Source organism: Perca flavescens, chromosome 15 (assembly GCF_004354835.1).
Source record: "Perca flavescens isolate YP-PL-M2 chromosome 15, PFLA_1.0, whole genome shotgun sequence".
Lineage (NCBI taxonomy): Eukaryota > Metazoa > Chordata > Actinopteri > Perciformes > Percidae > Perca > Perca flavescens.
Genome location: NC_041345.1, coordinates 30,092,239 through 30,119,546, shown reverse-complemented (window position 1 = coordinate 30,119,546; position 27,308 = coordinate 30,092,239). Strand labels below are relative to the sequence as shown.

The window sequence follows — 27,308 nt, the reverse complement described above, 5'->3', positions numbered from 1 at the left end:
CAGGTGTTCATTTTAAATTTTTTGGACATTTTAGATCCAGGTTAGCTGTTCCCTCTACCTCCAGTCTACGCCAAGCTAACATAATTGCCTCCTAGCTCTAGCTCTGTACTGCACAGGCATGAGATTTACATTGATTCCTCATCTTACTCTCGATAAAAAAAGTGAATAAACCTATTTTCCCAAAATGTCAAGCTACTCTTAAAACCTTAGGTGACCCTGATTCTGGGTCATGCAGGGTTCTTGTTTCCTGTTTAGCCTAGTTTGAATCCACTGGAAGTTCAGGATTAAATTCCCAGTTGGCAAGTCATTTTAACCCCCAATCCTATTAGACATGCAGACAAGGCACACACACACACACACACACACACACACACACACACACACACACACACACACACACACACACACACACACACACACACACACACACACACACACACACACACACACACACACACATCTCTCCAATCTCTCTACTAAATCTGTCTATAGTTCTCCACATTTCATCCTCTCCTCATCTTCCTCTCCCTTCCCAATGTCTACTAGTTGTGAGTGCGTCTGTCACTTTCACTAAGGCCACTGCTGATTGGTCGCTTTTGTCATGATAATGTACATATGTAAAGTTTGCGTTGTATTTGAATCTGCATGGGTTTCCATTGCAAGCAATAAGGATACTGATATGACTAATAATGTGAGGAGGTTTGATAAGATTTTAGTCTCAAGCTTAATGAATGTGTATATACTTTAGACATGTAAGAGTGTGTATGGATGTGTGTGTTAAGATGCATACATATGCACTAACAAAGCATGCAGGACAAAAAATGTTCACCTCTTTGAATGCGAAAGAGGTGGGATGGGCAGACATTATGCATGCCAAAATGCTATGATGCTATTGGTCGGAAGAGACCAAGTTAGGTACTGTAATGGGGCTGGGTGGGGGTGGGAAAGTTTATTTTTGCAGGACAGGGAGGGGTTACATTTCTAGTAGGTCTTGTATAGCTGCTTTCTTATCGAACTTGAAAGACTTATGATAAGAGAAACATATTAACAATTGAAGCTTATGATTTTCTTCTTTTTTTGCTTCTCTTTTCACAGAGAACTGTTCTGAAAGCCCTGCGCTTATCAGATATATGCAAAAAGAAGCAGTAACTGTGAACTAATGCTAAGACATGAAAAAAACAAATCCAGCTTCTTCCATCATTGTCTCAACTCCTCTTCTGCAAGAGAGAGGAGAGACCATTCTCCTCCCAAGATACCTCCTCACCAAAATTTCCCTATCCATCGTCTCATTCATCTGCTTCTTCATTATCTGTCTGTGATTCATCCTGCCCATGTCATGTTTGATTTCCTTCTGTCCCCTTCTATTCTCTACACTTGCATTTAAACTGCAGTGAGTTCAAAAGGATACCTCTGCAATGTGAGAATGCAATGATTCAATACAAGCTCCCACAAAGGATGAGTATCAGGGCCAAATTAGCCGGCCAGGGGGGCCTCGGGCAAAACTGAGCTGCCGGCCCCTTTTGAGCATATCCTGTTTCTCTGTGTTAGTTTGATTAAATTCAAGAATCCTTATCATTTTCCGTTGTAAACCTGAAATATTTCCATCAATGCAGAATATAAATCGTGTGGCTTTTCTATCAGTCGCATCATCATGACAACCAGTGACAGCGGTAAGTCTTAGCTGCTTTTTTTCTGTAACTCTAAAAACCATGCTATAAATGGACTTGAAGAACCTTGCCAGCCTAGCAACATTAAGACTACAATACCTACAATACTCTCTCCATTCAAAAAATAAATCTGATTTTATGAATATGTGTGTATGAATGTCTAGTCCTCGAATATAATGTGACCCCCACTTTTTCAAACGTAATGTCTTGTGTTATAATTTGGCCAATCCAGTTTCAGCAAAATCAGCTAAAAAGGCCCCAGGGAATTATTACTTAATTTGTATAATGTATCCTCTTGAAACAAGTCAGTAAGTTTAAACCATTGCTAGTTAGTTATGCAATCAAAGGCAGATTGATTGGATAGGACGGTCAAAAAGGCGAGATCACTGAAAACATTTTAATGACTTTATTGTTGCGATATTGCACACACCCACAGAGAGATGGCAGAGATGGTGTTCTGCAGGGAATACGCTGAGAGAAAAAAAAACTGTTGGTATTGGATGTAACCCAAGGTTTTGGGTTTTGCAGGATCAATGTTCTTTTCTAATGATTTATTGTGCTTTAGTGGTGCATGTGACCAAACAAATTGGTATTTTTTTTTTTTTTTTTTTAAGTTGCATTAAGTTGCATTGAATACCCAGTAGGAAACCACACTGCAGAGGCACCCTTCAAAATTCAAACGTGTTTTTTTTTATTTCTTAAGCTTCTGCCCCTTGTTGCCAACGTTTCTCTTCTTCCCATCCATTCACAACTCAGGTATCTCTTTCTCAATCTGTCCCTCTATGCCCCCTGTGTTTCTGTTCGCCCATGTTTCCTCAAAGATGTACTGTAAAAAGGGATAAGAAAAAAAGTAGAGTAAATCCTCTCTTTTCTGTCCGTGCGAATGCCATGTGTCTCGGTTTGGTGGCTCTTGCTCCACTCCTTAAAAAATGCTATTTTTTTTTTGCTTTCCTTGTCCAACTGTGCTTCCTGTCTTCTCCTTGTGTCGTTTCCTTGTCTTCCCACCCTCTCTCAATAACTGTGTCCCTCTTTCTGTGAGACTTTATCCCCCCCCCAATGCACCATCCATCCCCCCATCCTGAAGTCTCTCACAGCAAAAACCAAAAAGGAATTGAGTAAAATTGGAGCACCTTTGCACCTACAAAAAAAAAAAAAAAGGCCAAACACTGGATTTCACCAAGGAGGAAGACAGGAACGGACATTTAAATGAATGAAAAAGGCTGAAGTGATATATTGTAAATGGGGAGGAGGGGAAAATGTGCTATGAAATGATTTGTTGTGAGTGGATTGTCAGCCAAGCAGCATCAGAGGGAGGAGATGGAGGAGGAAAAGTTTGGGGAAGACAAAAGTGTGATGATGAGGAGGAGGAGGATGAAAGAAGCAAAATCGCTTCTCCATGTAAGAATGTGTACCTCACTGTTGTTCCTGTGCACAGTTTTGCTCTTTGTGTCCTCACCTGTGTGTGGTTCTATGTTGGTGTGACATTTTGTTTTATGTTCTGTGTTCTCGTGTTGTGTGCCGCACTCTATTTCCTTTTATATAGCCTTTATGTGTACCACACCTGGGTCAAACACCCTTCACAAACACCAGCTTTGGCTTTTTTTATCCCACATGTGCAGAATAATTGTAGTTTGTCATTTGGGCAAACACAAACTGCACTAAAGTGAAATGAATTAGAAATGAGCAGGCCGGATGCAGCAAACTCTGATGGTCTGATGGTTAAAAATGGGATGAAACAAAAAGCTAAAAACCTTATTTGGCCAAGGTCTGGTCTGTACATGTGCAGGACACACCAACTGAGATGTTCCATTCACAGCTCTAGGTCTGGATTTCAGCCCAGTCCTGGTTGGCTGCAGTCCTCTGGTTTGAATTTTGACATCACTATGTTAGTGACCTTGATGTCTCTTGGTTTCATCAGCAATTAGCTTCCAAAGATTTGTTATATCAGAGGACTGAGCAGCTCCCCGAGGACTTCTGCAGATTGTATCTGTGTGTGTGAGTTACAGAGACACAGAGAAACGTTAGCGTGTGTCACATTCAAGCTCTGTGTTCTTGGTGTATTTGCATGTTGGCTGGGCTGGGCAAGCTTTGTAGTGGCGTCTTTTTTTGCTTCAGTGGTGTGTTTGGCCTATACTTTCCTTGCCTTGGTGTTGTATTCCTGCAGTTTCCATTAGTACAAACAACTATTTCACACTGAGGACCACTGAAAACTAACATGTAGGTGAGGAACACTTAGTCTGCCATTGTAGAAGTCTTTCAATTTATACATTCTTGCTTAAACCTGGGATGATTTATTTGGAAAGATGTGATGCAGTAATAAAGAAAGAAGGGTTTCTACAATGGCTAACACTATAAATGGCCTCTTTCCCAACAGCATCTTTGGGATTAAAACTGTTAATGTTAAAGTACACTTCCATTATAGACATTAAGTTAACAAACAAAATAATGCTGTTGGAGCACTTGAGATGGCTCAGTCATCATCACCTTTAAGAAGTACTCAGTTCATTTGCTAAAAGTATCAATACAACATTGGCATATTATTATATATTACATTAGGAGATTGGTGTTACTAAGGCATCGGAATGTAAGTGTTATTCTACTGTGGTAGCTGGTCAAGGTGGAGCTAGATAGGCAGTTTAGTCTAGTATTTGCTGTTTGCTGCCTTGAACAATTATGCCTTGAACTCATATACATCTGAAACATGTGAAAAGGTGCCCCAACTAGATACAGACATGGTTCTTGATGCTTTTGGGAAACAGGCCTATATCTAATGTTCTGGTGTAAGATATCAAATCAAACTGAATAATTTTATTTTTCTGTGATGGGTAAAATAATTGTCAGTTTTGCTGAGGTAAGGTCCTTTCCTTAAATGTGGCTTTTCATAGTCATATGTAAAATTGGTCCCATCGGTTGTAAAATGTGAATGTCTGATAGAACCATCCCATGAGCCAACACCAATAGATCTTTTAGGTTGCACCAGCAATTCAAAATTGTTCACTAACAGAATATTTGTACAGAATGGGAAATATCTGATTATGCTAACCTAACACTATACACTCCTTTAGTCAAATGTTTTTGTCATAACAACATTTTGTAATTTGAGATATGTGGTGTTATTTTTGTGAAATGTAATTGAAAATCTTAAAATCTAAAATATGTGGACCATACTCCAAATTAACTATTCTCTCTAAACGAGTGATATATTAGAAGGCTTACATTAGCTTTATGAGTTGGGTAAGTTAGCAACAGTAACACCCAACAGTTAGTAGTGTATATGTTTAGTAAAAATAGTTCATGAGGAGCAATTAGTTTTAATTTAGTGAAGTGTAAAACTCATGAATAGCTGGTGCAACCGGCTCCAGGACTTTGTATCTGAGCAGATGCCTTTCTTATGAAATAAAGAAAATATTACTTTACCCATCAGCATCATTCCACTGATTTACAGTATGTGCGAATTGGGCTTTGACCTTGATCTGCACCAGACCTGGATGTTACTAAATTCACTTAACATTTGAAACAAAATAACTGGAATATAGTCAAAATCAATTACTAAATGCTTCATTCAAGCCTTTATCTATTACATATGTTCAATTGAATTATGATGTCTTGATGAACTTTTTATGGGTTGTACATTCACACGAAAAATCTTGAATTATTTAATTTTCTGACAAGCCTTTGTCAAACGCTATGCCATGGTCTGGTGTCTGAGGGTCAGGAGTCATTACTTATTCACTTCAAATCCTCACTAAATTCTCTTTTCTTTTTATCTTTCAGTGCTGAGTTTCTAAACCCACTCTTTCTACAAGAAGAGGAAAACAATAAACTTTGAAACCGCTGCTCCTCCATCTCCCCCAACGGGATTCACTGTAGAAAAGGGAAGGAGATAGAGAGAAAGAGAAAAAAAGAAGATTAGTGGCAGAAATCATCACCGTTTCTGACACTCTGACCTGAAAATCGTTATCATCCGTGTGACACATTCATATGCAAACTCGCTCACGATCCCAATGAAGAAAATGGTCGAGATCACATATAAGCTATTTTAAGATGGGAGAGAAAACATTTCCACCTCTTTTGAACTGATTTTCAGAGCAAACCACAGCATGGATGCTCCCAGCGTAGCGGCCAAAAGGCCTACTGTCAGACTTGGATTAGAAACCATGTAACAAAGATGCCCTCTGTTTTAGTTGTGTTGTTGCATTACTCTTTTTATTTCAAGAAGCTGCATTTACAATGTTGATTTCCAGTGGATGTACCATTATTTTGGCACTCAAAGCACTATGCAAGGTGAGGGGTGGTCCATTGTGATGTCTAACGGCTCTGGCAGATCCAGCGTTGGCGCTGGGCTACCCAGGCCGGGCTGCCCTGCTGATCTCTGCTGAGCTACAGGACTCTAACGGCAGGCTGAAATCTACTCATACATATCAGAAAACATCAGCCATATCACATGTATATTGACATGATCCTGGTCAATCTTCCAGGAGCCAGTTGACATCTTGGGACTGAGATCTCACTAAATGTCAAAGAGACAGTTTTCATCCACCTTGTGATGGAATTAACCCAAAGACAGACACATGGATGGACGTACCAGTTGGGGTGAACAGAAGCCCTCACAGACAAGAAACTAGCTGTAACATCTGCTAAAGAAAAGGAGGTGTCACTGAAAAGGAAGATTTGATTGACCAGCTTTCTCTCTTTCTCACTCTCTCTTTCCCTCTCGAGTGTTTACGGTATCTCGACCGCCCCCCTCCCTGCATCTCAGCATCGCTGCTGCTCCATCTTTTTAACAAAACTGCATGGCATGAATGAAACCAATTAACACCCGATGAAAGACAGTCAAAGACACAATGGATGGATTAAAAAAAGGGGGGAGAGAGAACGGAAAGAGTCTATGAGAGAGACTAAAGATTTTCTTTTTTCCACGCAGCAATGTCAATGCAAAGTCATCATCATCCAAGCTACTTTTAACCCCCCAAAATGGCTGCAGAACAGCATCTCCTGCAGCGAACTGCTCTCTCAGAAGGCATAATTGAGGAGGAGGCGCTCCCTCCCCCTCTGAGGTAAAGAGGGAGAGTGGAAGGAGATTCTGCAGACCATACACTCTATATTTCTGGGGCTGTGGGTCAAGAAGATAGAGGCATTTTAAAGAAAGCAGGTATTCAGCAGGAGCGGGAGAACATCTTTGAGAAACTATTTTAGGGACAAAAAAAATGGCAACCATTGCAAATAAGAAATGCATTTTTACCAGCATGAATATTCTGCATGACTTCTGCAAGCCATTCTGATCTCCCCCATGAATAACAGGGCTAGCAATTGAGAATTTAAACATGAAAATTTAACAAAGATTATGTTATATGCAACCAATTAAAAAATGTAGGATTGTGTTTCAAAAAAGATTTCCTCAATTTTATTTTTAATGCTAAAACACAAATAAGAAAAAAAGGGTTGCTACTTTTACCCTGTTTTGTTTTCTCTAAGAAATCTTAGGAGACCCCCAACCCCCCAACCCACTAAAATCCACGAAGACTTCTCCCAACTTCTGCAACTATTTATTCTGCTACTACAGGTTTGTCTACTACTACTTCAACTTCTCACCTGGCTGCTACTCTGCTTCTTCTTCCTCCACTCAGAGATGTTATTGATTTAGTGTAGTTGAATTGAAACTGTCTGTTGTCCCATTCTTTGGAACTTTTTCTTGACCTTGATCTCCAAGGCAACGCCACACTTTGCAGTCTGGAATCAAGGATAGGTCAGAAAAGGTACAGGTGAAGTTGGAATGATCCAGGCAGCGCTGAATAGGTACAAGGTGACTGCCTCATCATCCAGGCAAGTTATTCCACTATCTTAGATTTATTTCTGAGGAGAATGTATGGTTTCGTTTCCCCAAAGAGCAATTGCTTTTTTATAATTTGCTTTTAGAGTCCCTAACATTTAGGGTTAGGGGTTAGAATTAATTCATGTTTTATGGGGTTAGGGTTGAAATTATGAATTTAAACAATATGTACCACTGAAATATCAACAAACACAGGGCCAGGATTTCAGAAATACCAAAGTCCAAATCCCCTCAACCCAACCATATCCACCTTAAACATTTGTAGGCCACAACATTCTGTGAGATTTTCAACCATTCTAAAAAAAGAGACAAAGCCCATATTTTATGTAGCCTATCATTTAACTTTTTGTAATTAAAATTAAATTAAATGTTACAGCAAAACATTATTGTCTGATGTTGGGTAAAATAATGTAATTTTTGTCTGAAAACAATCGAAAACAAAAACAAATGACCCCACGCAATATATACAGACAAACTGTTTATCTGCATGTATTTTGCCTGATGAAGATGATACCTTGTGTTCATAAAGTGAGTTAGACAGTGAACAGGATTTTCTTTGGTTTTGAGGGAAGTTTTTGATCCTGCACACTTGCCACTAAGACTTTATTGGTGTGCAAGAACCTTGTTGAAATTACAAAAAAAAAAAAAAAAAAAAATCTAATTTAGACAAGAAATATCAGAATCAGACTTGTGTAATCATAGACTGTAAACTAATTTCATCATTTTATGTCAAATACAAACAACATGACCTCAGTGGTCTCAATGGTAGCCATGGACCTGACCAAAGGAAAAACAATATGTGGTTCAATAGTTCAAGGGCTTCATTCATCCCACTTCAAAACAAAACAAATGAAAGTGTAGCTTTTTCATGGTGCTTTACCAAATCTGCCCTTTCACTCTGTCAGAGAATCACAAATGAGCAATTAACTTGTGTATTAAAGGGGATTGATGATTTATAAACCCTACTTGAGTAAGTAATGTAGTCACAATATTCCTCAGTTAAAGCTCCCATATTGTTCAAGTTTTCATGCTTTTGTTTTCAAAATAGCGCAGGAAAATAATTACGGTTCTCTGGTGTTGACTGAAAGTGTAGCTAAATTTGATGTGTATTTATTTACAGACATCATTACAATATTCAAATCTTCATGGCTGATTGTACCAACTTTACTGATTAGCTAAATTGACACAATGTGCTTAAAAAAAATCACAACTTATTGTATCATGTTCAAAACTTAGTTAAATTGGATCCTTAAAAGAGACTATTCATATAAATAAAGGTCTGGCCTTAATCATCAAAGCCAAACTTTTCAAATTCAGTAAAACATTTTTTTTATATAACAAACTGTCCCAGAACAGGTATATGCCAATTGGTGACATTATTTAGTAGCCTAACTTGTTCTAAAAACAATATATGGTATGCCCAGCTAAAACATGTAGTAACTCTGCCATAAGCCTGTAAATGAGGGAGTGAAAACTGAACGAAGACAGCCCAAGGTATGACCTGTAGAGTGGAGGCTTTCCAGTTTATTATCCTTAAAAGTGACCCGATTGGAAAGACTTTAGTTGGTTGGTGAGGTATTATGCAATAACTCCAAACAAAGTCTCATTTAAACACTGTGCTACACTACACATTGTGCTCTAACACTAAAATATGTTGGGTCTGTCACCTGCTAACCTGGTGAGACAACATAAGAGCAGAAGAGGCATACATGTACCGTGTACAACTCATTTATCAGACCACCATTAATGGATTATGAGCAGCTCCTGATGGTGGGGGTTCCCCTATGGTGAGAGGCAGCCATCTTGGCTCTATGTGTTCAAACAGGGTTGGCCAAGTACCCCTATCACCAGAAACAGTAGAAGCAAGATGTTCTGACTACTAGACTAGATAAACAGGGGAATACGCAGAAGATGGAAATGCCTTTAAAAGTGGCAGAAGCACTTTGGGTGGACTGAAAGCTGCAGGTAGCCTTCTTGACAGATGTGTTAAAAAAAAAAAAAAAAAAAAAAGCTGTGTTCTGGTACTTTTCATTTGTCTTGTCATGTCTTTATTATGCATCTTATGTGAGCATAATTTGTTATGCTGTTTTATTTATTTAAATTGCTCTGTATTTATTGGTATTTGTTTATGAGACCATGTCGGCCCACCACTTGGGCAAAATTGTTTGAAACTTTTTGGCATGGATGGATTACTGAACAGGCCTACCTGGGATAGGGGTGCCCTGGGTGAGATCCTCTGTTTAAAGTGACTAACCAATTTCTTCATGGAAAGTTAATCAACTACAAAACGACCTCAAAGAGACTCAAAGTGACTTCAAAGAGAAGTAAAACAACTACAAAGAGACTGAAAACTACTACAAGGAGACTCAAAACTACTAAAAAGACACACAAAACTACTACAAAGACACACAAAACAACTACAGAGACTCAAAATGACTACAAAGAGAAGCAATGCAAGTACAAGAAGTACACAAAATTGGGCCCATTTTTTCATAATCCATCCATGTGTAGGTTTTTCATTTTGTGGCTGACATACAGTAGGGCTATGACAAACATCAAACCAAAAATATTCCCATTTATGGCTTGTTCCTATTTAAAAATTCTTTGACGCTAACAAGTAACAGAAAACAAAAATTTGACGATATATGTCCAGCTATTTGCAGACAAATCTGCACACTCCTGTTGTCACTGCTTTTGCCAAACTCACCAGCCAGAGAAGTGCAGCAGAATAAGGGCTATCAAGCTAAACGAGTCTAGCCTTGGTATTTGTGGATTGGACGCTCTCAAAATGTGGTCATATGTACCATGGTGTTTTAAATCATTGTCACATTGCTGGGGTGCTAAGGGAACTTAAGACCTACGTTCTTTGTATAGATATGAATTATTGACCCCTAAAACTCATCTGAATTATCCATGTATGCAAGATGTGCCTGGTCTGCTACTTTATTTAGTTCAACTAGGATAGATTTTGGTTCATACCTTTCTTTAGCTTTGATTATCTTCACATTATTATTGAGCACAGCAAAAAAAGTCCTTTTCGCACTTGATAAAATGCAGATTTGGACAGTACTAGGTACTCACAGTCAAGCTGCAGTCCATACAGTATTTGTTATTTCATTGTCAAATGCAGTGTATGAAAATCAGATATCATATTTTGAGGATTAATAAGCATTATACATTGTAGCTTTTACAGCGTATGCAGCCACGCTAACTGAACCCAATAACTTGAACAGCCCCTGGCTGGTTAAATGTGAAGTTTGGTTTGCACCATGTTGTGCATTGTGGGGACCAAAAAGGTTTGGTATCCATACTCTGTTCAAAATTACTGTATGTCGTCACAGCAGAAAAAAATCATTGTAACATTTTCAGACATACACACAATTCTCTGTATCATTCTGGGGGAGTCTTAACAAATAACAGGGAGCCAAAAATCAAATAGAAAAAAAGGGCGTTTCTCAGGAATACACTGTTTCAAGAATCTGAGCGATAGAATGTTGTTGTTGAGATGTTATGATGCTGCAGTATGTTTTTTCAGGAAAACTTAAAGTTTCAAATAATAGTTTCAAATTAACATAATGATCATTTCAATGGATACCGACAACGTTACTTAAAGCCTGGAAGTATATTTTTCTGTCCTTTTAGTCTAAACTGTGTCCAAATGTCCTTCCACAATGCACTAGATCTCATTGCTTCCAAGATATTCTTTTTGTATGTGGTACTGTGAAAGGAATTGGTTCTGATATTTTACATCACTTGTCTTCCTAAAGGTATATAAGTACAGCATCAGAAATGTCAAAAATAATAATAGCCTACAATGTACTGTACTGTAGCTATACCAAGATGAACGCAACTTCTTTCCGTCATTACTTTTGTTGGTTTATATTGCTTTCAGCATTTTTTTATTTGTTAACACTGTAGTTTTTGGTTTACATGTCATATATTTTGTATTTGTAACACATGCAATTATGATGAATTATGATCACGAAGATTATAACAATGGATCGATAAAATGCTTTTGTATTCAAGCATGTAATGAACATAAAGATAGCCTATGCACGCACCAGTTGGGCTAAAGGCTTCATGTCATTGGGATGTTGGAGAACAACTGGTTTTGTGTCTCAGATGGGGTTTGGGAGGTTTAGACAGGGGTTGCAAATGTTGCCATTATATATAACTTAGAAAGAAGACTTTTAACCTGGTTATAATACCATACAATAACACCATACAATGAGACTAAACCCTTACTGTAGATGTAAAACACAAAGGTTCTCTAGCAATAATTGAGTATGTGATTGAGCCATCAACGTTGATAGACAGTATTGCTGATCAGAATTGCCCATGCATTTGTGTATCGCTACCTAGAGGCTGTGCAAGTGAGGGGTTTTACAAAAACAAATGCAATTGACGGTTCTCAAATGTATTGAAGCATTAAATAATAGTCTGCTGATATTGATGTAGTCCCTAGCATGGGTCAAGCTCCAAAAAGGCAGGATAGTGTTTGACATCGTTCAAATTCCATGCTAGCAGTTTGCAACGTAGGCTAAGTTAACAGCAGTCATTCTCAGACATTTTGGTGTAATGAATATTCATTTCTAGAGGACTAAATTGATCGGTTAACACCTCACAGAAACACTGATCATCTAACCAGAAACTCTCCTGGGTCTTTGTCTTGCAGTGTGCCTAGATGCTGCAAATGATCATTATTTCACAACAAATTGCAACAATGGTTTTATTGACATTGAAAGGTTGAAAAATATTGAATCCTCTGGCGCCCGCGGGATTGACCTTTGTTGCTCAGTTTGAGAACCCTTAGCTGTCTCTAATGTCTTGTTTAATACTCAAAAGTATGGAAAAGAAATGCTTCAAAGGTTCATGGGATATGAATACACCCCTGCATCTCACTCTTCTCCCTCTATACATTTCCTAAGGCATGTTGCTTCAGAAACCAACCTGAATAAATCATAATAGAAACCTGTAGGGCAATAGGAGGGAGAAGAAGAAGAAGAAGAAGAAGAAGAAGAAGAAGAAGAAGAAGAAGAAGAAGAAGTGATGGCTGTGCAGTTCTAGAAAGACAAATAGAAACCTTGATTATTCCACTGCAGTGTAGTGGGACAGAGCAATAATGGTGAAAGGCGTCTTTAGGATTTTGGTTATGTGTGCGTATGAGTGTGTTTGTCTATATAAATGACTCTGTGTAAGAAAGGAAGCATGTTGTGCAAACTGAGCTAAGCCACACCCCTGTGAGCAGACTGACAGCTGAGCTGACTAATAGTGCAACTTTACTTGAAACCCAATTGAAGCCAAACATATCAGGACAAGATGCAGAGAAGCGGCTCTGCCCACTGTCACACCCCCATCTTCCTTTAATGCTGATTGGAGTTTTAAGGGCCTATATACAAGTAGTAGGAGTCAGGAGCAACCTGATTGGTGGGTGGTGAATCAAACGGGGCAGAAATGGTTTTTGCACAGCTTTCTGTGGGTTAAAACTTTCAGGAGTGTTGTATGTCTGGCCACACCCCCATCAGTGATGTCACAGTGGGTGCTTTTCCTTTGACAAAAAAGCCCCTCGGGTTTTCTTTCAGTTAGTAGCAAGTTGGGCTCTAAAACTCCAGTCTGTTTCTTGCAACCACTTCTCCTCCTCTCCATCTCATGCTCTTCACCTCTCCCCTCTCTCTCTGTCTTCTCTTCCTCCTCCTCCTCCTTCAGTTATTTTGAGGAAGAAGCTTCCTTTTGCATCCCTTGTTCTTGTGTTTTTCTATCCTATTTTTTTGGAGATGAATTCTAAATGCATGCGTGGGAAACTTTAAAATGACGACTTTAACTAAATTGTGAATGGCCATGTGAAGGGACAGCCGGAGGGAAGCCTCTCCTCCATGGAAAAAAAAGCAAAGGTTTTCGTCTTCCCCTCATCTTTCCTCTGTCAGGATAGAAGATACAGTTTAGGACACTGCTTTTTATTTTTATTTTTTGTGCTTCTTTTTATGGGCATTTGTCACTTTTCACACAGCAGCAGACTGTGATGTGGTCACTTTCTGAAAGCAAACAGGCTCAGTTTCATGAGTCCAATCATGGTTTTTCAGTAGCTTCTCAGCACCAGTGTCAAGGTTTGGGAAATCAGTTTTTTATTTTTTTGTGTCACCAATTGGGAAATCTTTTTTCTTTACTTTTGACACTGCTTTTATAACTTTTCACAGAATCATGAATGCGGAAAACTATGTCATTGTCTCTCTACCTGTCTGTTCAGGTTCATTTATTCACTCATTTTAGATTTTTCATACTTATCGTGTGCTCATTTTGCTGTGCCTTCTCTAAGTCCCATTTTTTTTCTGTTTATCATAAAATGAAAAATACAAAATGCTCCAAGTACAGATGAGGCTATTTGGGCCATCCTTAGGTATACACTGTTGACTGATTCATTGATTAGTCAGTTGATCAATTCATTCGTTGATGGACCCACAACAGGGATGAGTAGTTGCTATGTGTCAACTGGAAAGAGGGGAGGCAGTGAGGCGAGAGGCTTCCTTCCGTTAATGAATGGGTTTATGCTATACAGACTGATGCTGGATATAATTTTATTGTCACTACACTGGAGAAAGAAAAATTAAGAAGAATCAAGAACTGTATAAAATATATTTCAATGGAATGTTTATTATTTACCTTTTCTATTTTTGAAACATGTAAAGAACAAAAAAGGTGAAACTGTAATAATTCAACAGCATTTGTAAAAAAAAAAAAAAAGACAAAATACAGTTCTGTTGTTAAATGTATGAAGGTTTGACTGTGAATGCTGATTTACCTGAGCAACTCTTCTCCTTTACTGATAGGATAAATAAAAACCAGATTAATAATAAAAAAAAAAAAATCACCAAACTACTGGGAAAAAAGCAAATCAATTCAGTTTAAAGAGAAAACCTAGAAAACTTAATAAAAACATTAAAAGCTTATGCCAAAACTTTCCATTTGTGTCATGTGCCTTTTGTAGCTGCTTGCTTACTTTAATCGAATCAATTTGTGTTTAATCATAGCAGATAGAGTAGATCTATTCAATTCAATTTTATTTATAGTATCAAATCATAACATAGGTTATCTCAAGACACTTTACAGATAGAGTAGGTCTAGACCACACTCTAATTTACAAAGCCCCAACAATTCCAACAATTACAGTAATTCTCTCAAGAGCAAGCAGTGCGACCGTGGCGAGGAAAAACTCCCTCTTGGGAAGAAACCTCGGACAGACCCAGGCTCTTGGTAGGCGGTGTTTGACGGGCCGGTTGGGGGTGTGATGAACAGTGGCAATAATAGTCACATTAATAATGGAACAGTGACTGGATGTAGCGGGAAGCTGCAGGGTTCAGCAGGAAGCAGCATGATATTGCAGGGCACCGCTGAGCTCAGCAGGGAGTGCAGCAGGACCACGGCGAAAGCTGGAACCAGGATCTTGGTGCCAACGTTCTCCAAGGAAATACGCTGGGGGGAAAAAAAAAACATAAGGACTCCGGGGAGTAAACTCCCTAGAAGCTAGGATTAGTAACAAGCATTTCTGGGACGGGATACACACAAATAGTAATAGTAATAGAAAGGGAGAGGAGAGAGCAGCTCAGTGTGTCAAAGGAAGGAAGGAAGGAAGTCCCCCGGCAGTCTAGAACTATAACAGCGTAACTATAACAGCGTAACTAAGAGAGACAGGTCATAAGGAGAGGTAGCTTTTTCGGGCTTAGAACTCTCCCCCTGCCGGATCGGGCTTGGCTGGCCTGCCTCCCTCTACTTTGTTATGTATTATTAATCTAACAATTATGAAGAGAAGAAGGTGGGCCAGTTAGGTGGACACTGCAACTCCTCCCTAACTATAAGCTTTATCAAATAGAGTTTTAAGTTCATTCTTGAAAGCGATTACAGTTTCTGCCCCCCAAACCCAGATCGGGAGCTGGTTCCATAGGAGAGGAGCCTGATAACTGAAGGCTCTTGCTCCCATTCTACTTTTAGAGACTCTAGGTACCACCAGTAACTCTGCATTCTGGGAGCGCAGTGCTCTAGTGGGACAATAGGGTATTAGGTTACTTCTAGATATGATGGTGCTAGACCATTTAGAGCTTTGTAGGTCAAGAGAAGGATTTTAAACTCAATCCTGGATTCAACAGGAAGCCAGTGCAGAGAAGCTAATACAGGAGAAATATGATCTCTTTTCTTAGTTCTTGTGAGAACAAGCGCTGCAGCATTCTGGATCAGCTAGAGAGTCTTAAGGGACTTATTTGAGCAACCTGACATTAGGGAATTACAATAGTCCAGCCTGGACGTAACAAATGCATGGACTAGTTTTTCAGCGTCGTTTTGAGACAGGATATTCCTAATTTTGGCAATGTTACGAAGATGAAAAAAGGCTGTTCTTGAGGTTTGTTTTAGATTGGTATTAAAAGGATATATCCTGATAAAAAATAACTCCTAGATTTCTGGCAGTAGTGCTGGAGGCCAGGGCAATACCATCCAGAGTAGCTATGTCTTTAGATAATGAGGTTCTGAGGTGTTTAGGTCCCAGTACAATAACTTTCGTTTTGTTAGGGTTTAACATCAGAAAATTATAGGTCATCCAGGATTTTATATCTTGAATGCACGCTTGAAATTTAGCTAGCTGACTGGTTTCGTCTGGTTTAATTGACAAGTATAATTGGGTGTCATCTGCATAACAGTGAAAGTTAATTGAGTGTTTCCTAAGAATATTGCCTAGAGGAAGCATATAAGGAGAATAGAATTGGTCCAAGCACTGAGCCTTGAGGAACCCCATGGCTAACTTTAGCGTACTTGGATTTATCATTAACAAATTGAGATCGATCAAAGAAATAGGACTTAAACCAGCTTAGAGCAATTCCTTTAATGCCAACCAAGTGTTCCAATCTCTGTAACAGGATTGAATGGTCAATAGTGTCAAATGCAGCACTAAGATCTAGTAAAACAAGAATGGAGACAAGTCCTTTGTCTGAAGCAGTTAAAAGGTAGTTAGTAATTTTCACCAGTGCCGTCTCTGTGCTATGATGCTTTCTAAATCCTGATTGAAAGTCATAAAATAAACTATTGCTATGTAGAAAATCACATAACTGATTAGCAACCACCTTCTCAAGGATCTTTGAGAGAAAGGGAAGGTTAGATATAGGTCTATAGTTTGCTAAGACCTCAGGATCGAGGGTGGGTTTTTTCAGAAGAGGTTTTATCACAGCTACTTTAAATGACTGCGGTACATAACCTGTTAATAAGGACATATTGATCATATCTAGTAATCAAGTGTTTACCACGGGTAACGCTTCTTTGAGTAATCTCGTTGGGATGGGGTCTAAGAGACAGGTAGATGGCTTAGCTGAGGATATCTTTAACATTAATTGTTGAAGGTCTATAGGATAAAAGCAGTCTAAGTATATGTCGAGACTAGTTGTTATTTCTAGCGACTCTGCGTTTAAAAGGTGAACCGTTAGAAGTTGAGGGCAAAAGGTGATGAATTTTATCTCTAATTGTTATAATTTTATCATTAAAGAAGCTCATGAAGTCATCACTACTCAGAGCTAGAGGAATAGATAGCCACAGCTCTACTGAGCCGTGGCTATCTGTCAGCCTGGCTACAGTGCTGAAAAGAAACCCTGGGTTGTTCTTGTTTTCTTCTATTAGTGATGAGTAATAGTCTGATCTGGCCTTTCTTAGGGCCTTCCTATAGGTTATAAGACTCTTGCCAATCCAAATGGGTTTCTTCCACTTTTGTGGAACGCCACTTACATTCAAGGTTTTGCGAGATTTGTCTTAATTTGCGAGTTATACCAAGGTGCTAATTTCCTTTGCTTAATCGTCTTTTTCAGGGGAGCAACGAAGTCTAAGGTCGTCCGTAGGAAAGTTGTAGCACCGGCTACAAATGTATCAATTTGAGAGGGACTGAGGTTAATGATGTCATGACAGAGTCGAATGCTGTTGGAATCTCTTTTTTAAATTTAGCTATAGCACTGTCAGATAAGCGTCTGGTGTAGAAGCTTTTATCTAATTTAATATAGTAAGGTAGTAAGAATTCGAACGTGATTAAAGAATGATCTGTTAATACCGAATTCTGCGGAAATATTATTAAATCCTCAATTTCAATACCATATACCAGCACAAGGTCGAGGGTGTGGTTAAAACAGTGCGTCGCCTTGTGCACACTCTGACTGAAACCGATTAAATCCAATAATGAGTTGAAAGCAGTACCAAGGCTATCATTGTCAACGTCCACATGGATATTAAAATCACCTACAATAAGTACTTGGTCTGATTTAAGGACTAAACATGATAAAAACTCTGAGAATTCAGATAAAAATTCAGAATACGGACCCTGTAAATAACAAACATAATTGGCTGTAATGTTTTCCATTTTGGATGTTGAAGATTAAGAACAAGACTTTCAAAAGGAGTTATAATTTAATTTAGGTTTAGGAGTAATTAACAGGCTTGCATCAAAGATGGCTGCAACTCCCCCTCCTCGGCCTGAGCCTCTAGGAATTTGAGTATTAATATGACTGGGAGGAGTGGCTTCATTTAGACTAACATAGTCTTCATGGCCCAGCCAGGTTTCAGTAAGACAAAATAAATCAAATGTTATTATCTGATATCAACTCGTTTACCAATAATGCTTTAGAAGACAGAGATCTAATATTTAATAGTCCACATCTAATTTTCCTATTTTGTTACATCGTTGCAGTCGTTTTAATTCCAATTAGGTTGTTAAGTATAGCGCATCTTTTGTTTACCTTTGATTTAACCGATCTGAGTCGGGGAACAGACACCGTGCTTATTAGACTATGAGTGGGTGACTGCTCCAACGGAAGCACAGGGGGGCGCGTAGTACTGCACCCCTGATTACTAATCTCAAACTTGGGTTGTCATGGTTTATGTCTGATAAACTCGGTCAGATTTTTTGATATGAGAGCGGCTCCGTCCCAGGTGGGATGAATGCCGTCTCTCTCCATCAGACCAGGCTTTCCCCAGAACGCCCCCGTTATTCACATAGCCCACATCATTAGCTGGGCACCACCCCGACAACCAGCGGTGGAAGGATGACGTACGGCTGTACATTTCATCATTTGTCAGGTTTGGCAGGGGTCCAGAGAAAACTGAGTCCAACATTGTCTTTGCGTATGCACAAAGTGACTCAACATTCAATTTAGTGATCTCCGATTTACGACCATTACCCCCTACGTGAAGTATGATCTTACTGTATTTACGGTTCTTTTTAGCCAGCAGCTCTAGATGGGTTTCTATATCGCCCGCTTTAGCCCCGGGGCCACATATGACCGTAGGTACTGTAGCCGCTGGGGCCGCCGGCTTCACATATCGCAGTATAGAGCTCCCAATAACCAGAATTGGCTTCTCAGCGGGTGTATCACTGAGTAGGGAGAAACTGTTAGAGAGGCGAAGACTAGAGCGACCGTCATCATATGCTGGTCTAGATCTAACGCTACGCTTCCCTCTAAGGCTACGCTTCCCTCGGACAGTCACCCACTCGCCCGGCTGCTCGGGATCTGACGGGGGACAGCTAGCAGAAGTTAAAGAAGCTACAGAAGCTACAGTATGGTGGTCCGCATTAACTACATGGTGCTGGCTAGCTACGGAAGCATACAATTCTGATTCCATGGTGCGGAGCCGTGACTCAAATTCACTAAGCCTTGCCTCCAGATCAGCGAATATACTACATTTATTACATGTATCGTTATCACTAAAGGAGGCAGAGGAATAGCTAAACATTTGACACAGAGCAAGAAAGAGCAGGAGAGGAATTAGCCATTGCTAATAGCTAAGCTAAAGTAGCTAACAGCGTTTTAACAATTGTAAATTCAACGAGTCAGTCACTGTAAGTGAAGCTAAGTATAAGTGCTTGAGTAAAACAATTGTAATTCAAATGCAATCCAGGCAAATAGCCGCTAATTTAAACAGTAAAGCAGAGTTCAGTAAGTTTTTGCCGGCGCAGCAAACTAGCGTTTGTAACACGGGAACACCGGAAGTGACACAATACGCTCACCTTGCACGTCAGCCTCCTCCTTCCTCCACCAGAACAGCCTGTCTAGACCACATTCTATAATTTACAGAGACCCAACAATGACAGGGAAAAAAAAAATAAATAAAAAAAAGTAATTTTAACAGGCAGAAACCACGGACAGAATCTGGCTCTTGTTGTGCCATCTACCCATGGATGTATTAAGAGAACTGGATACAGCAACCTTCGGCGTTGACTGGCCCATGACGTCATGATGGACATGTGCACTAGCACCAGTTTGTGTTGTCGTAGCAACTGGTAGCAACGTGTTCGTTCATGAGCTTCTCTGTCGGGTCTCTTACAAGTGGCGAACTCATGAACTCGCCATTTCATTGTATAAAATATTCACTAACGTTAAACATTGTGTTTTCGTGGTTCCTGATCGTTTACATGCTTATCTAAATAAATAACGTATGTATTTAGACAACCAAGGAGATGTAATTATTATGTCGAGCTAGCTACTAGCTAGCGGTAGCTACTAAGGTTAGCCTGCAGTTTCGTGAACAGAGCTTCTCTTAATAACATATCCATCTCCATCTCTCATCCACGTTACAGGCTTTACAGCATACATACCTGTTAGGTTCAGCAGGGAGGAGTAGGGAATGGTGGACCCAAAATGCAGAGGCAGGCAGGCAGGCAGGAGAACGTAGAGGTGGAAGGTTTATTAGTCATAAAAAACAAAGTGCAAACAACAAAGGGAGTCCTGAAAGCAGCAGGCAAAAAACCAATCCAGAGTGTAGAAAACAAAAGAAGGGAATCCAAAAAACAAGAGCAGAAAACAAACCAGCGACTACAGAAGAAAAGAAATCCAGGGAGAAAAAAAAACAGACACAAGCAAACACTGGGAGACACAACAGGCACACACAAAATGATCTGACAAAGGACAAGGGGAAACACAAAGACTAAATACACAGACTAATGAGAAAACACAAGACAGGTTGACACAAGGGCTGGGAAACAGGTGAAACACATTAGGCTGGGCAGAGTATTCAAAAAAGGCGGGAAAACACAAGACAGGAAGTAAAGTGGACAAGACAAGACAGAAAACCACAGACTTCAAAACAAAACAGGAAACAGAGCAGAATACAAAACAGAAAACAGACCACCAAAATAAGACCAAACCCCAAAACCATAACAATACCATGATGTATTAAAAGAACACATGGTGAATTACAACCATTAGCATTAGCATTAGCCATTATTACCAAGGGGGTAAGCCTCGCTTCAGAACTCAAACCTCCTATGGCGCCATTTTGATGCTACCAAACGATCACCCGCCGTTAGCATTTCATTGACTGCCATTCATTTTGACGTCACTTTGACAGTGAAGCGTTTAAAGACTATTTGTCCATTGTTTATTTCTAATGAAACACGACAATATATAAAAGGCTCCATTACCTTGTATCTCACGTTATGGCTCCGTAGCAGACGTTTTTGTAAAAATAGGCTAACGATTGTGTCATAACCACACAACTTACTGTTGCATAGTAGAGGAATTACCGTATAGTACAGGAGAAGTTAGCAGGCAGTTTCGACTTACAATAGCTGTTTAGGTTTAATTACCAATGTTAACTAGCATTTTAGTTAACAATAATTAGCCTGTGCCCATGTTATCTCCTTACATATACCTACGCTCTCCGTCTCTGTAAGATTGGGAATGATTGAGATTTCTCTTGGCACAGCTACCAGAAGACTTACAACTTTCAGACAGGTTGCTCACGTCACATTTACGTCGTCTCTCTCAGTTGGAGGCTGCGCAGTAACGCTCAGCCAGCACCGGAAAAGCGTTTCTAATATCCTTCACTGGTCTCCGTCCAGAGACACGGGATCTGTTGGTCCATTTTATATTTTATATTGACAGTTACTTCTCTACTACTTCTTGCTTATTCACAGATTATTTTGTTTGTACGCCCTCCGTGTTTCAGAGAATACTTCAACGAACAATGCATTGAGCATAAATGTCTCTGTGCATGCTCGTAGTGCACGCGCCATCTATGGAGGCCCACACACGGTATTGCGTACTAGTATAACCAAGCCTTTACTGGGACACTTGAATAGAACAGAGCCATTGTTAATGTTATACACAGCATTCATGCTTTTTCTGTTTCACAAGTCAAGTCAGTCCACAGTTTGTAAAAAGCATCAGGATACATTAGACAGCAAAAAAAAAAAAAAAAAAAAAAAATGTATTCATTTTTTATTTGCATTTGCATGTATTAATATTGTGTTTGGAAATTAAGCTAGTGTTTAGAATTTTAGAATAATTAGAACTAACAAAACCAGAAATGATTTAGTAGCCTATTTCTTTTTTTAAGAAAAAAGGAAATTCTCTATTATTACTTTTAATATATCCTACATCTAAATAGTACCCAGGTAATACCTGAGGTATGAGGTGCCCATTTGCCACAGTTCATCATAGAGGAGAGGGGTTATCTGCCTGCAGACTGTCCACTTACTGTCCGTCACAGGGGCTTCTTAAATAAAGGTATATTACACCATAGGCTCGCAAAAAAGTGCCCACAAATAATCCAACAAGAGGCAAGCAAAGCAGATAACAAAAGCCAATATTCAAGAAGTGTTGACTGTCCTGTGTATACAGTAAGTGCATTCAGGTACAGTATGTTAAAAAGGAATGGTTGTCAACTGTTAAAGTAATTTGGTATTTGGTTGCTGTAAAAGTATTTCATTGAAATGTTTTGAGAAGTGTTTTTCTCTGAAACAGTATGAATGTAAAGGACATTTACTAAATACATGTAAGTTTTGTAAACCTCACCCTCACCACATGGGGTCGCTGCTCACCAAATAGTCACACGAATAAAAACAGACAGCCTTTTTGCCATGTCTTCATTTCAGTAGACTTATTATGATAAATTTTTTGACGTTGTTTTGACTGAATGCAAATATGTGATACACTGGAAAAGCTTCTGAAAATCATCTAGGCCATCGTGGACACTTCAAACTCCCCACTGGGACTAAAGCTTCCCTCAGGTCAACCTCACGCGGGTAAGCAGAGTGAGCCATGTTTAGTGCAGGTTCACACACTGTTGAGCTTAAACATATTCTAATATCCAATTTCTCATTTTACTGATATTTCTTATTGATGCTGCAATTTTCTGTTGAGAAGGACAAACCACCTACAGAAGTATCAGTTAATGTGATTGGATGAGTGTGTGGTTGTGGGGGAGTATTACCCTTTAACAACATTATAATCCCAGTGGGAATTGCATAAAAAAATAATAGCATATTCCTTGACTGTTACTGGAATTTGATATTTTCTTATGAAATCGGAGTATTCGTATAGTTTACCATTCGGATCAACAAGTTGGCTAACAAGTGTAATATTTTTGTTAAACCAATTTTCAAAAAAAAAGAGATTGGTGTTTGTAAAGAATGTTCTCGTTATTCCAAATGTAGCATTTGTGTGGTGAGAAGTTATGCTTAAATATGAGAGACCACGCCAAAAGCATTTGCTTGTGAAAATTAGACAATTTGATTGGGATTTTACTAATCTTGTAATTGCACATCAGTAAAAACTTCAGGCCACCAACTTTAGAGAAAACATAGTTAGGGATAAAGTTCCATAAGGATGTGGGGTTATTAATAAACTGTCTAATCCAGTTTATTTTGAAAGTGTTATTTAATGTGGTGAAGTCTAAGAAGTTCAGACCCCCCCATTGATAAGAGTTCATTATAACCGATTTTTTAATACTGTATAGTGTATTCTGTTTTTCCATATAAAGTTGAACAATACTGAGTCAATTTTTTTGGACATACTACTATCTACAGCTAAAGGAGAGCACCATAAGTAAGTCTGGATATACCTTCAGCTTTTGAGAGTAAGATTCTACCTCTTAAAGATAAGTCTCTTTGTAACCATGAGTTCAGTTTCCATTGTGTTTTCTGAAAGGTAGGACTAAAGTTTAGGGAGCACCTTGTAGATTGGTCTTTGGTTATGGTAATTCCTAGATAAGTGACCTGATCTTTTACAGGGATGTTATGTATAGAGGGCACCAAGCAATCTTTTATAGCCATAAGTTCACACTTTTTTAAATTCAAATAAAGACCAGAGGCTTTCGAGAATCCTTTGATTAATTCTAACGATAAAGGAATTTGGGAGGCGTCCTTCAGGAAGATTGTGGTGTCATCAGCAAGTTGACTGATTATAATCTGCCTATCTGCAATTAAGATTCCTTGTAAGGCTCTGTTTGAGATATGAAGAGCCAGGAGTTGAGAAGCTATTAAGAACAAGTAGGGTGAGATAGGGCAACCTTGCTTAACCCCACGAGACACGTTAAACCCTGGGGATGTGCCATGTTTTAATTTTACTGCACTATTGCCATTTTTATACAGGGTTCTAATAGTTTTGCAAAAAAAATTACCAAAACCAAATTTATCAAGAGCTTTCAAAATGAAGCCGTGTTCAAGAGAGTCAAAAGCTTTGTAGAAATCAAGAAACAAGAGGAAACTCTTATCATTGATGAGATCGCTATAGTCTAGCACATCCAAAATCAGTCTAACATTGTTAGCAATATGATGTTTCCTCATGAATCCAGATTGTGACTCCTCTATGATAGAGTCCAGAACGTACTTCATTCTATTAGCAAATATGATAGCCAACACTTTATAATCATTATTTAGTAGTGTAATTGGATGCCAGTTTTCAAAATTTTCTTTGTCTTTATTTGGCTTTGGAATCAGGGTGATGATACCTTGAGTCATACTTGTTGGAAGAGCTTCATTACGAATGCTTTCTGAGAAAACATTTAGCAAAAAGGGAGATAGTTCTTTGTCAAACATTTTATAGAACTCAGAGGTTATACCATCATATACCTGGACTTTTATTAATTTTAAGACTACCAATAGCTTTCAGAACCTCAACAATGGAGATGTTATGATCACATGCATCTCTCTCTATCTTCTGCGGAGATAGCTTTAAAATTATTGATCAAGTCTATAAATGAGTCAGCAGATATATCTGTGGGATTATCAACTATCTGGTCATCTATTTTTAGTGTGTCGATCGTATCCAGAAGCAATATAGTTTTCTCCAATCTAAAAAAGTAGGCAGAGTTTTGCTCGCCCTCTTCTAACCATTTGGACCTGGATTGAATGTATGCACCCTTAGCTTTTTCTATATATAATTCATCTAGTTTATTTTGTAAGTGCATATAGTCAATCCTCTCAAATTCAGATAAGGGCTCCTTTTGACAAAGAGATGCCAGTTGTAGAGTAATCTCATCTTCACTTGCTCTTTTTTTGTTTAGCCAAATCAGCACCAAACTTCCTAAAAAACTTCCCAAGCTCAAATTTTAACAGTTCCCAATTCCTCCCGTAAGCTTTCTGGGTTTCTGCATGGTTACAGTGAGTTATTATAAGATCCTTAACTTTTTCTTTGACCTGTGCATAGTTCAGAAGAGAACTATTTAATTCCCAGAATTATGCTTTTGGGCCTGTATGACTACCAGGTAAGGATATTGATAGATAGATTGCTTTGTGATCAGTCAACGGGGTATTATAAAAATGAACTAAAATGTTATTATTTATCAGGCATCTGGAAACCAGCCAATAATCAATTCTAGACTGTCTTGATCTGTCCTTATTAGACCAAGTATATTGTCGCTCACTAGGAAACAATTGCCTCCAGACAGTTCAAACTTCTCCATAAAACATTTCAGAGTTGAATTGGGAGACACTGAATTATTTGGGGGAATCTGTCTATGGTGTTATTTAAGGCTATATTAAAATCCCCACCTAAGACTAGAGAAGCATTGGGATATTTGGTAAACCAGTAAGATACTTTATCTTCCAAAGTTTCAAAGAGTGTACTATTCTCCAGAGAGGAGTGGTAACCATAGAGGTTGATTATAATAATAGTAAGATTGTTTATGGCTACAATCATACTGACAAAGTGACCTGAAACATGTGTCTCCATAACATGTCCCTTAAAGTTGTGTTTGAAAGTTCCTACTCCTGCCGAATGTTCAGAACCATGTGCTAGCCATATGTCGTTCCCCCATTGTGATTTCCAAAATTTAGAGTCAATTGGAGTTGAGTGACATTCTTGAAAAAAATAAAAATCTGCCTTGTATTTCTTTGCAAACAAAAATAAAGCCTTGCGTTTCACATTATCTTTCAGACCCCTGACATTAATTGACAATAAAGACAAAGACATAGAACAATATTATGAAAGAAACACAGATAGCTAGAGAAAATTACAAACGTTCCCTCTATGAACACTTAATAGCAGACTGACTGCAGTAGAGTAGTATTCAGTATACATGCCAAGTAAGCACCAGAAGATAACCTATTAGCTAATTACGATTTAAACTTCCCCTTCTTTACCTAAAATAAAAATAAAAAAAAAATATATAAAAAAAAAAAAAGTTGGTGATATCAAATCACATAACAGACGGGCCATTTTCTGGCGATTAACAGTAATGACCTATGAAGTTTGCATAAGAAAGAACAGAATAGACTAGACTTATATTTATGAGACAATATTAACAACTTCATTACCCATTTAAGAATGGGCCAAATTAAATCTTCTTCCCTCCAGATTTTGTCCCTATGCGATCTTGACAGGAACTGCACAATGATGCGACGGCTGGAGTTCAACTGAGCAGAGCTGGGACCCAGTCTGTGCACAATGTCCACGGAGTAGGCCAGATGATGAGCGATGTCAGGGGAAACCTTGCTGAAAATGTCGACGATGATATTCTTAACATTCTCTCCAGTTTGCTCAGGAATGCCAGCAACTCGCAGGTTCCATCTTCTTTTGTACATATCCAGGTCGCCGCATCTGTCCCGGAGGATGACATTCTCCTTTTCTAAGATGTCAACTTTTTTCTGCAGGGATACAACTTTAAGAGTCACATCTTCGACTTGTTTTCCCACGGAGTCAAGGACATTGGTGACGCTTTTGATGGAGTTGGTGTTGTCTTTTACCGTTATTTCTAGTGACTGAAGTCTTCTTAGTGATTCCTCCTGCATTTTTTCAATTCTTTCCATTACCGTTAACAGACGTAAGTTGGACACAGGCTCAGAGTCATTTTCGTCGCTGGTTCGTAACTTGGACTTCTTTGCTGCTCGCGGCTTGGTAGTGTCTGGTAGCTTTGAAGGCTCCACACACATCTCAGTTTCCTCTGATAATGTTGAAGTGTTTAGTTCAAATTGGTCAATCGGGATTTCTTGGCATAAGAATGCATTACAGTATGCATATCTTCCGCTTCTTCCATGCTCCAAAGTATTTAAAAAAAAAAAACGTAAAAAATGGCACTTACTGAGTTAGTTTCACAAAACGTGGTCAGGTTAGTTTGACCACGCTGAATTAGCAGGATGCTCGAACCTTCTGGATAACTAGCTAGCTAACTAGTTAACTCGGCTTGCAACTTTTGTTCGAGAATAGAGTGACGGAAAAAAAGCACTTGAGAAGTTCTTTTTGATAGTTATCGTCTTGATAAGTTATTGTTTCCATAAGGTTTCTTCTGTTCAGCCCTTAGTCATGTGTTAGTTGTTCAAAACATTTGTTTTATTCCTCACCCTGCAGAGCCACGCAGAAAGGATGTTATCGAGACGCCATCTTGAACCTCCCTGAAGAAAAAACGCCAGCAGCACTGACGTCAATGTCAACAGTGGCTAAGATGATATTGGAGTCAATGTATGAGGAAGAACAGCTGCTTCTGAGCCTGCTTGCAAAGAAACAAAGAAAAAGAAGGTGGAATGTTTGTCCTTTGAATAACGCCAGACATAAATATGATGAGTTCAATATCCTTGT

The 27,308-nt window shown here is 38.9% G+C and overlaps 1 pseudogene; it reads right to left on the bottom strand.

The window, feature by feature from the left end:
- Nucleotides 1-15,337: 15,337 nt before the first annotated feature.
- Nucleotides 15,338-26,665, bottom strand: LOC114570216 (uncharacterized; annotated as a pseudogene).
- Between the last annotated feature and the right edge of the window lie 643 nt (nucleotides 26,666-27,308).